This window comes from Gossypium hirsutum, chromosome A08, assembly GCF_007990345.1.
Source record: "Gossypium hirsutum isolate 1008001.06 chromosome A08, Gossypium_hirsutum_v2.1, whole genome shotgun sequence".
NCBI lineage: Eukaryota > Viridiplantae > Streptophyta > Magnoliopsida > Malvales > Malvaceae > Gossypium > Gossypium hirsutum.
In genome coordinates, this window is record NC_053431.1 from 27391647 (window position 1) to 27404625 (window position 12979).

General features: G+C 37.0%; 1 non-coding gene across 1 annotated transcript; it reads right to left on the reverse strand.

Moving 5' to 3' along the window:
* Positions 1-8519: 8519 nt before the first annotated feature.
* On the reverse strand, positions 8520-8626 carry LOC121205881 (small nucleolar RNA R71). Its single transcript, XR_005900954.1, has one exon. It is a non-coding gene; the product is annotated as a small nucleolar RNA R71 (small nucleolar RNA).
* Between the last annotated feature and the right edge of the window lie 4353 nt (positions 8627-12979).

The following is a 12979-nucleotide window of genomic DNA, read 5'->3' on the forward strand; positions in this document are numbered from 1 at the left end:
CAATCTGAGAAATATATAACTCAGCAAGCTTATGAAGTGAATAATCTATACGAACCGGAATGAAATGGGTTGATTTAGTCAATCTATCAACAAAAACCCAGATTGCATATTTCTTACTAGGTAACAGAGGTAAATCCAATACAAAATCCATCGTGATTCTGTCTTATTTCCACTCTGGAATCATAACCGGTTGTAATAAACCAGATGACACTTGATGTTCAGCTTTAACTTGTTGACAGATTAAACATTTCGAAACAAAGTCAGAGATATATCTTTTCATTCCAAACCACTAGTAATGCTGTTTCAAATCATTATACATTTTTGTACTACCTGGATGTATAGATAAACGACTATTGTGAGCTTCGTTAAAAATTATCTGAATCAACTTTGAATTTCTTAGAACATAAATTCGATCTCGAAATCTCTAGAAATCATCATTATCAACTCAGAATTCTAAATCAGGGTTTGAATCACACTAAGCTCATTTTGCTAACAATTCATTATCAACCTTCTGTGCATCATAAATCTGCTGAATAAATAATTACCTCGCTTTCAACTCAGCTAAAACTGAACCAACATCAGACAAAGTTAACTGAGTATTCATTGCACTCAATGCAAACAATGATTTTCTACTTAGAGCATCAACAACAACATTAACCTTTCCCGGATGGTAATCAATTACAACCTTGTAGTCTTTTAACAACTCTAACCATCTTCGCTGTCGTAAATTCAGATCTTTCTGAGTCATGAAGTATTTTAAACTTTTGTGATTAGAATATACATGGCATTTCTCACCAAATAGATAGTGGCGCCAAATCTTCAAAGCGAACACAATCGCAGCTAATTCAAGGTCGTGCGGCTTTAGCTGTCTCGAGGCATAAGCTATAACTTTGCCTTTCTGCATCAAAACACAACCCAGACCGTTCAACAAAGTATCATTGTAGATCTCAAATTCTTTACCCTATTCTAGTTGTACTAATACCGGAGCTTGAGTCAATAGGGCTTTCAACTGATCAAAGCCTTTCTAACACTTTTCAGACCAATCAAATTTCATATCTTTTCTGAAGTAATTTCGTCAACGGAGTCGCGATCATAGAAAAGCCTTTTACAAACAGTCGATAATAATCTGCAAGTCCCAGAAAACTACAGACTTTAGAAACATTTCTCGAAGGCTTCCATTCCAAAATAGTCGAAATCTTGCTCGGATCAACTTGGATACTAGATGCCGACACAACATGTCCCAGAAAATCAACTTCTCGTAACCAAAATTCACTTTTTCCAAATTTCACATATAACTGCTTACCTCGCAAAGTCTATAGCACTATTCTCAAATGTTCGGCATACTCAGTTTCATCACGTGAATAAATAAAAATGTCATTAATAAATACGATAACAAATCGATTTAAATACGATCTAAAAATTCTGTTCATCAAACCCATAAAAATAGCAGGTGCGTTCATTAATCCGAAAGGAATAACTAAAAACTCATAGTGTCCATACCTCGTTCTAAATGCAGTTTTCGGAATGTCTATATCTTTTACTCGCAACTGATAGTAACCTGATCTCAGGTCTATCTTTGAAAACACAGTAGCGCCTTTCAACTAATCAAACAAATCATTTATCCGTGGTAAAGGATATTTGTTCTTGATCGTCACTTTATTGAGCTGTCGATAATCGATGCACATTCTCATAGTTCTATCTTTCTTTTTCACAAATAAAACCGGTGCACCCCAGGGAGAATAACTCGGTTGTGCAAAGCCTCTATCTGTCAATTCTTGCACCTGAGCTTTCAACTCTTTTAATTTAGTTGGTGCCATTCTGTATGGAGCTATCGATATCGGAGTAGTTCCCGGTATTAATTCGATACCAAAATCAACTTCCCAGATTGGAGGTAAACCGGATAACTCATCAGGAAACACATCTGAATATTCACAAACAACTGGCACTGATTCAATCTTATTTTCAGTCACTTTTGTGTCAAACGCATAAGCTAAATAAGCTTCGCAATCTCACATATTTTTGAACTAACATCATTGAAATCACAGCTGGCAATCCATTCAAAACATCTGATTAAATTCGAATAATCTCATTACCCTGACATATCAAATCAATCATCTTTACAATAGGATCATGCAATGTTAACTAGTTCATATCTAGGATTATGTCAAAACTCGTCAAATGGTAAAAACATCAAATCGGCCAGAAAGCAATTACCGCGAATCATCAATGGACAATTTTTGCATACTTTATCAACTAATACAGACTTGCCTAAGGGGTTCAATACTCTAATTACAAGTTCAGTAGACTCTACAGGCAAAGTCTTACTGGATACTAAATTCATGCATATATATGAATGAGTAGACCCTGGATCTATCAATGCAATAACTTTAGTATCATATGGAGTAAAAGTACCAGTAATAATATCTGGAGATGGATCTTCTTCATGTGCTCGAATAGCATAGGCTCGTGCAGGTGCTCTAGTATCAGATCTAGCTATAGTGTCTCGTGTCACACCTCTATCACCACTGGCATTTCCTATATTTCTCGGTGGTCTACCTCTAGTTGCAGTGTTATGATAAACCGTAATTCATACATATTTTTATCCCATGCTTAGCACATTTTATGGATGATTTTCCCTTAAAATTGGTGAATTCAATGCTCTTAATGCCTTAATTTCATGTATTATACTTAGGTGAGCATAGAAGAGTGAAAGGAACGAGAAATGGACCAAAAACGGAGAAAATGGGCCAACGTACGAAATCAAAACGGCCTGGACCTCCTCACACGGGTAAACCACATAGCTGTGTTAATTTGGTAGAATCGAAGCACGACTCACACGGGTGGACCACACACCCATGCCTATTTAACAGGCTTGACCATGGCCTTAAGCAATCCCACACGGGCGTGTCACACGGGCGTGTTCCTGTCCACCCAAGTTTAATCCAATTTGAAAAAGGCCAATTTTGAGGGTTCTTAGGCATTCTAAAGCCTGTAAATACACCCAAGAGGCGGAGGAAGTAGGGAACTGCTCAAGGAAAGCCTATTGATCTATCTCAGAAGCCGGATTCATCATCAAGGCTGAAGATCTCCCCTCAATTTCCCTTCAGGAGTTTTAGGTTTTTCTTTATGTTTTGTATTCATTATTCTTCTGAGATGTTTACCTTTTTAGTTATGAACTAAAACCCCTAAATACCTAAAGGGAATGAAACGTAAGATAGATTTTGTTATTATTATCTGAATTGTATGATAAATATTTGACTTGTTCTTAATTATGTGTTCTCAATTCTTGTTTGATATTTCAGGATATTGATTCAAGTTAAGCTCTTATTCAGAGGAGGAATAGACCCTGTCTAAGAGTATATTTGTCATTATTAAGCGGAGTTGATTGCGCGCCTAGAGATAGGGTGGCAAGATTTTTTCGGATTAGGGTGAAACGTAATAAGGGGATCCATAGATCGAGTTAATGCAACCCTAGGGAGTTAATTAGAAAGAGATTTCAATTATTCAACCTAGGGTTAGACGTTGTTAGTCTCGAGAGGGATAATAATATAACTTAGGGGTTTCTACGGATCAAGTCAAATGAATAAATCGTCCGATTCAGAGTCAAATAACAAGTGAAGTCTAGGTGGATTTTTCCTTATGTATTGTCTTAATTCAATTGTTTTTCCAAAAGTAATTCCCCAATTTTATTTTCTGTGATTTCTTAGTTTAGTTAATTAGTTAGATAAACAAAACCCTTTTATTTTTTAGGATAGATAATAAAAAGAAAGTTAATATTAGTACTTTTAATTCCTTTGGGTTCGATAATCCGGTCTTGCTAAAGCAATACTACTGTTCGATAGGTACACTTGCCTTTATCGTGATAATAGTTAGTTTCAAGAACGATTCATCATAAATATTTAAAACCTGTCACAAATATCACATATCATGTTACTCGGTCTCATGTTTTGAACATTATGTTTTTCAGCTAACTCTGGGCAATCTTTTATAAAGTGATATCGTGAACCATAACTGTAACAAGCTCTATTATTACTTTTCCCCCAACAATCTCTGAAATGTCATCTTCCACATTGTTGACACTCAGGCTTAACATCTTTTACATTGTCAACACTAGATACAGATGTGGCTTGAGCTTTAGGATTGGTATATTGCTTCCCATTATCTCTATTCTGATATCCCATAGAAGTTGTCGATCGGTTAAAATAATGTCTTGATTTCTTCGACGAGGAATGATAAGATTTATTCATCGATCTCTTCCTCGAATCTCTCGCCTCTACATCAACTTTTATCTTTTTGTTGCTGAGGTCCTCAGCTTTACAAGCCCTCTCAACCAGTACTACAAATTCTTTTAGCTCAAGTATCCCACTAACAGCTTTAGATCTTCGTTCAATCCATCAACAAATCTTTTAAACATGATCTCTTCAGTAGACACGTATTCTCAAGAATACTTGCTCAAACGTGACAATTCTCTTTCGTATTCTGTTACAGTCATCCGACCTTATTTCAACTCTAGAAACTCTTTATTTTCCTGATTGAGGAATCTTTGGCTTATGTACTTCTTCCGAAACTCGGTCTAAAAGAATTCCTAGGTAACTCGTTCCCTAGTAACCACTAATGTCAACATTTTCCACCAGTGATATGCATTATCTCTAAGAAAAGATACTATGCATTTAATACATTCGTCTGGAGTATAGGACAACTCATCAAATACTCAAAGAACATTCTCAAGCCAGAACTCGGCCGTCTCAGCATCATCATCAACTGTATCCCAAAACTCTTCAGCCCCATGTTTACAAATCTTATCAACAAGTGGCTTACTCAATCAAATCAGATTTATTACTTGTGGCACAACCAGGACTTGTTGAGGAATAGGTGGGGGTGGAGGTTGTTGAGCAGCCAGATTCGTTCATACGAATTTCATGAACCACTCAGTCATCATTTGGAAGAAGGCTTGCTTAGCCTTTCCTCCCTGACTACTAGATATCAACCAAGATTTGGCCGGCGCTGCCCTTTGAGCGAGAGCGGGTACATTACTCTCAACATCATCAGCTATCACTTGTTCGGGATTCATTAGCTATATGCAAAACACATTTTAACTGTCAGAAATCATCACACTATCGTAGTTCATATATATGGCATGTATAGCTAGACTCATATATGCTACGTTAGTCCTAGAATCAACGAAACCGTAGCTCTGATACCAATAAAATGTAACACCTCTAACTCGCATCTGTTGCCAGACTAGGATAAAGGGGCATTACCGAACAGATCTAAACATTTCGCATTCATTTCACAAATATCATAACAAAAAAGTCACACATCATTATAGAGTCCCTTACAAAGGTCAACGAGTCCTTAATCATGCTTTAGAAAGGGTCAGGACTAAACGAGCACATACAAATTTTCTCAAAAACTTAACAAAATTTTTAAAGTTTCACAGGTCACATGCCCATGTGAACAGGCCTGTGCCTCACACGGCTTTAGACATGCCTGTATGTCTAAACCGTGGCAAAACAGGGTATACATACTGACTTAACCACACGGCCATAAGACACACTCGTGTGCCTTGGCCATGGTCGAAACTAACTTGGGTCACACAGCTGACCACACGCCTGTGTGTCTAGCCCGTGTACCTTTCGAAATGGCCACACATGCCCATGTATCAAGGTTATGTGCCTCACACGGCCACCAGACACGCTCTTGTGTCTAGGCCATGCTCGAGACTGACTTGATTAACTAAATTTCAACAGACACACGTCGAGACACAGGCCCATGTGCTCAACCATGTGCGGTGAAATTAGGCTTGGTATAAGCCACATTTTCCCACCTATCTCAAACACACCAAAGCCACAACATTTTTTCATCATTTATAGGCAACCAAATCAACCATTTCATACATATTGCATAACATCCAAATACCATCCAATTCGCTACTCAATTCTACAACCTAAATATACCAAAATCATTAAAACTCACATAAGTTTCAAAAGTATAATCTCATCATCTTATCACCTATTTCATACCACAAAACTTGCCAATTCAACATCCTATATTTAAACCATCACATGAACATTATAAACATTACATTTCTTACATATCAAACATACCAATTAGGCCAACTTAAGAGGCCATACATACCAATATTTACAAGCCAAGTCTCATGGCTAATCATAACACAAAACATACCAAAATGACACTAGCCTATACATGTCATATACCATATATACAACTCTCAAAATGGTACCAAAATAGATGTTCGATAGTGTGATTGATGTTGTTGACGATCCCCAAATCTGAGCTAGCTTTATAACACTGTAAAACAGAGAACATTTCACACAGTAAGCTTTATAGCTTAGTAAGTTCGTACCATAAATAATCAACAGTTTATATTATACGAAACATCAATTCATAAACACTTAGGAATTCACAATTCATCTATTAATTCTATTGTATCTCATTTAATATATTCATCGATAAATCGTAATTTATACATACTTTTACCCCATGATTAATGCATTTTATGGATGATTTTCCATTAGAATTGGTGAATTCAATCCTCCTAATGCTTTAATTTCATGTTTTATACTTAGGAGAGCATAGGAGAGTAAAATGAACGAGAAATGGGCCAAAAATAGAGAAAATGGCCAAAGTACGAAATCAACACGGCCTGGACCTCATCACACGAGCAGACCACACGACCGTGTCAATTTGGCAGGCTCGAGCACGGCCTGAAGTAATCACACACGGGTGTGTTACACGGGCGTGTCCCTACCGAGCCCAAGTTGAGTCCAATTCGAAAAAGGCTAATTTTGAGGGTTTTTAAGCATTCCAAAGCCTATAAATACACCCTAGAGGAGGAAGAAAAGGACACACAGAATAGGGAGTAAGGAATTACTCCAAGGAAGCTGATTAATCCATCTCAAAAGCCGGATTCATCAAGACTGAAGATATCTCCTCAATTTCTCCTTCAGGAGTTTTGGGTTTTCTTTATTTTTTGTATTCTTTATTATTCTGAGATGTTTTCTTATTTAGTTATGAACTAAATCTCCTAAATACCTAAGGGGAATGAAACCTAAGACTAATCTTGTTATTATTTTTTGAATTGTATGATAAATATTTAACTTGTTTTTAATTATGTGTTCCTAATTCTTGTTTTGATATCGCAGGATACTGATTCAAGATAAGCTCTTATTCAGAGGAGGAATAGACCCTATCTAAGAGTACTTTTTTCATAATTAAGCGGAGTTGATTGCGCGCCTAGACATAGGGTGACAAGATTTTTCCGGATTAGGGTGAAACCTAATAAGGGGATCCATAGATCGAGTTAATGCAACCCTAGGGTGTTAATTAGAGAAAGGTCTCAATTATTCAATCTAGGGATTAGACGTTATTAGTCTTGAATAGGGATAATAACATAACTTAGGGATCTCTACGAAACAAGTTAAATGAATAAATCATCCGATTCGGAGCCAGAATAACAAGTACAGTTTAGGTGGATTTTTCTTTAGGTATTGTCTTAATTCAATCTATTTTCCCAAAAGCAATTCCCCAATTCTATTCTCTGTGAATTCTTAGTTTAGATAATTAGTTAGTTAAAACAAAACCTCTTTATTCTTAGGCTAGATAATAAAAAGACAACCATTACTAGTACTTTTAGTTCCTTTGGGTTCGACAATCCAGTCTTGCGAAAACTATACTACTGTTCGATAGGTACACTTGCCTACATCGCGATAATAGTTAGTTTCAAGAAGGATTAATTATAAATATTTAAAACCTATCACAAAATCACGCGATCAAGTTTTTGGCGCCGTTATTGGGGAACTAAAATATTAGGAACACTCAATTTTTAGTACTTTAGCCATTTATTTTTCTTGCAATCTATTTTTTTTAATTTTATTCTACTTTAATATTTTTATTTTTTCTTCTTCTAGCAGGTTTTTATAGTTTATGACTAGAAGAAACCCATCAGGACCACTACATTTTGACGAAGAAATCGATCGCACAGTTCACAGAAACCAAAGAGAAATAAGATGAAGCTTAAGATACACAGAGAACGAGCAAAAAGACGATACTCAACCCCCAACCGAAGAGATGGCTAAAAACCAAGATAATCAGCTAACTCCTACAATTACGCCTAATCAAAATCCTGCTCCACGCACTATGTATGATTATGCTAAACCTTCTTTAATAGGAACTGAATCAAGCATAGTTAGACCTGCTATAGCTGCAAATGCTTTTGAACTGAAACCTAAAATAATTCAAATGATACAACAGTTTGTTCAGTTTGATGGTTTGCAGGATGAAGATCCCAACGCTCACTTAGCAAACTGTTTGGAACTATGCAACACATTTAAAATTAATGGCGTTTCTGACAATGCCATTCATCTTTAGTTATTCCTTTTCTCATTGAGGAACAAAGCTAAACAGTGGTTGAACTCGTTACCGTGAGGGTCAATTACTACTTGGGAACAAATACTGAAAAATTTTTACTAAAATATTTTCCGCCGGCTAGAACGGCTAAATTAGGTAATGATATCTCTTCTTTTGTGCAGATGGATTTAGAAACACTCTACGATGCATGGGAGAGATAAAAGGACCATTTGAGAAGGTGCCCACACCATGGGTTACCGCTTTGGCTTCAAGTTCAAACATTCCATAATGGCTTGAATCCTTCGAAATGGTTGACGCAGCTGCCTGCGGAACCATCAGTAATAAAACACCTAATGATGCGTACGAGTTCATAGAAGAGATGTCATTGAATAACTATCAGTGGCAAGTTATGAGGACAAAGCCAACGAAAACAGCCGATGTTTATAACGTCGATTCAGTCACCATGTTCTCTAATCAGGTAGAACTCTTGAATAAAAAGATTGATGGTTTTCTTAGTTTTTCACAGGTTCAGTCAGTAATGCAGTACAAAGTACGTGGAGGTGGAACAAGCCATTCGGAATATAGTAATAATCCTCGACCTCAAAACAATCCATATAGTAATACTTACAATGTAGGTTGGAGGAACCACCCTAATTTCTCGTGAGGCAGTCAAGGAAGTCAAAGACCACAACAACCCTACCTACAGGAAAAGAAGCCGAACCTTGAAGAGATGCTCACAAAGTTTATCTGGTGTTAGAAACCCATTTCCAGAAGACCAAGACAACACTTAAAAATCAACAAGCATCGATCCAAGAGCTCGAAACTCAGATAGGCCAGCTTTCCAAACTAATCTCTGAACGATGACAAGGGAGCTTGCCCAGTAACACTGAACCTAACCCAAGGGAACAGCTCAACGCAATTAATGTTCAAAATGAATAAGGATTTGTTGAGCCTGAGCTAGATCCAAGGCAAGAAACGGTGGTAAGCAAAGGTAAAAGTGAGGTAGATTATAATAAAAACAAACCAGTGACTGTCGAATATAAACCTCGTGTGCCATACCCCAACGCGACAAGGAAAGACCGCTTAGATGAACAATTTGGTAAATTCCTTAAACTCTTAAAAAATTACATATTAACTTACCGTTTATTGAAGCTCTACCACAGATGCCAAATGCAATGAAATTTTTAAACAAGCTTTTAGCAAATAAGCAGAAGATGGACGAGGCGTCGCATGTGGAGCTCAATGCAGTTTGCTCAGCTATTCTCCAGAATAAACTACCCAACAAACTTAAAGATCCAGGGAGTTTTATAATTCCTTGCTTAATTGGTAGTTTAGATGTTAATAATGTATTAGCTGATTTGGGGGCTAGTATTAATGTCATGCCTTACAAAATGTTCAAACAATTAGGTCTCGGGAAACCCAAACAGACTAGGATGAGCATTCAATTAGCAGAGAAAACTATAAGATTTCCTAGGGGTATTATTGAAGATGTGCTAGTTAAAATCGATAAATTTATATCTCTCGTTGACTTCATTATTCTAGACATAGAGGAGGATAGCAACACTCCTTTAATTCTAGGAAGGCCCTTTTTAGCAACTGCTAAAACGATTATTGATGTTGGCACAGGTGAACTTACACTCCGTGTGAAAGACGAAACAATCACTCCTCAAGCTCGCAATTCTGGCAACACATCGAAAATTGAAGCTGATCGTTTAACCCATTCTACTAAAACTGACAATATGGTACAACCTACTTTGTAGGAAATGAGTCTGAAGGTAGCACATGAGTCATTCGCAAGAAATAGTAGAGGACCCATTCATGAAGATCGAAGGCTACAAATCGAGGAGCTAGATGAATGGCGAACGCATAAACCGAGAACACCTGACAAACTGAATCTACGACAGAACAAGCTCAATCCCTTTCCAAATCAACTTAAGGTTGGAGATAGAGTCTTATTAGATGCCACAGATCCCCACATTGTCACTACCACATCGAATGAAGAAATCCCTCTTAAGGTACTCAACTTTTTCCCATTCGGTACGGTCGAGGTGAGCCATCCCAAGTTCGAAACTTTTAAGGTAAACAACACCCATTTAAAACCTTATTTTGATGAGATTAATAGCAGGAAAGAGGAGTATAAACTCCTCAAACCACCATGATCATTCAATGGAGAGGTAAGTCAAGCTTAGACTATAAATAAGTGCTTCTTGGGGGGCAACCCGAGCACTAACTGTATTAACTTCTTTAGAATTTAGTCTTCAACATCTAACTTACTAACAGAGCGCTTGAATATAGGTTTTTCATAGGGACACGGCCAAGAGCATGGGTGTGCTTAAGGCCGTGTTACCAATACGGACGGAAACACAGCCATGCGACACGGTCGTGTGAAAAAAGGGTAAAAGATAGGGAGAGAAGATTTCCCCAACATGGCCGTGTGACATGGCCGTGGTCGAACCTGCCAAAACAACACGGGCGTGCGACACGCCCGTGTGGAAGAACCATAGGTGAACCTGTTAAAATAACATGGGCATAAGACATGCCCGTGTCTATCACCCGTGGACAACACTGTCAAAATAACACGAGCGTGCGCAGAGCTACATGACTGTGGGAGAAGCGAACCACATCACACACGGTCGTGTAACATGATCATGTAGCCACACGACCTGGACACACGGGCGTGCCCGGAGGTCGTGTGATGACATCTCACTTCGCGATAGACACAGGTGGGACACGATCCACACGAGCGTATGAACCGGCTGTGCCACTTGAAAAAAAAATTTAGATTATCGATTTTATTTTATTTATTTTTGAAGATTCTTTAGTTTTTAAAACGTCTTATCTTTATGATTACTATCAAATTATTCCCCCAGTTATCTTTTTTGTCCTTCAGAATCATGTTTGTCCTCCAGTTGTATTTCCAGCAACTCGCTCTCGCTAATCCAGGAATTTCATCCATTTTGAACACAGAAGGTTTCACTTCTCTCCCTATCTTATTTTTATATTCTAATATCTATCTCTGTATATTGACGGCAATATACATCTTAAGTGTGGGGGGATATTTATTTCATTATCAGAAAATCCCTGAATGACTGCCTTGTTCTCTTGGAAAGCTCTTATATCGTATTTAGGATAAATTTTGATTGATTTATGACGATGATTGATATATCTTAAATTAAAACATAGGCATTTGTGCATTGATTGTTTAAACCTCAAGACATTAGAGAATCAAGCATGATAAGTTGATTTTTAAGAATTTAAAATCTTAGGTTGTTTCCCCAAAGTTTAGGTATTACTTTGAGTTGGAATGCACAAGTTCTAAACATCAAAAAGCCATAATTTTTGTGAGATTTTTAAGCCTTTTGAGCATCTATTAATTCTTTCATGCTCACTTTTATTATTACTTTGAGTGCGTCAGTATTGAACTGTTATTCTAGAACTTGCTCGATTATGCATGTCAAGACCACACCATTTGATTTGATATGTCAAAATGATTAAGGCAGTTAGGATTAACCCACTCATGCCATGAAAAGCCTACCTCCACGATTAACCCCTAATAAACCCCCTTGAGCCTAACAAGCCATTTCTTGTATTACCCTTAATATTAACCCTTAACCCAGTATTGTTGAAATCCCCTAAATTAATCCCTATTTTTGTCGAGATTTGAGTTAAATAAATTGCTTAGCTATGTCTTGTTCTTAATAATTAGTCTATGTTATTTAACTTGTTCTTAAAAAGAAAAACAAAACTATGTATATACATTAGTAATTCTATATTCTGAGAAAAAGCTCTATTGTACGCAAGTGATGATTAACTCTTTTTCTAGTTAGACAATTTTTCAATTCAATCTCGATTCTAACCCTTTCTTTCAGCTTGTGACCACACCCCATAACCAAGCCTCATTACAACTCTCTAAAGACCTTTTGATTGATGTTTCATCTCTATTTATCAGTGGTGGAGATTTGATTTTCATGAAAGCCTATGGTAATGACTTTTCATTATTGACTATTGAGTGCTTCATTTATGGTCCTTAAAACACCTCGAGTGATTTAAGTGAATCTTTAATGAGGATGTGAAACTCTGTGATATTCCAAATCAAAGGTAATTACTTAAATGAGGAGAAACACCTATGTTTTCAGGAAAAAATGCTCAACTTGGAATGTTTGAAACTTTTATGTTCTTTTAGTTGAATTCTCAATGTATGATTACCTATGAATTATTTTGAGATATTATCGATAGAAATTATAAGTTGAGAAGAATTTATTTTGATTATGAGTTGAGAATTTTGCTTGAGGACAAGCAAATGCTTAAGTGTGGGGTTATTTGATAAACCGTAATTTATACATACTTTTATCCCATTCTTAACGCATTTTATGGATGATTTTCCATTAGAATTGGTGAATTCGATCCTCCTAATGCTTTAATTTCATGTTTTATACTTAGAAGAGCATAGGAGAGTAAAAGGAACGAGAAATGGGCCAAAAATAGAGAAAATGGCCAAAGTACGAAATCAACACGGCCTGGACCTCATCACACGAGCAGACCACACGACCGTGTCAATTTGGCAGGCTCGAGCACGGCCTGAAGTAATCGTACACGGACGTGTTACACG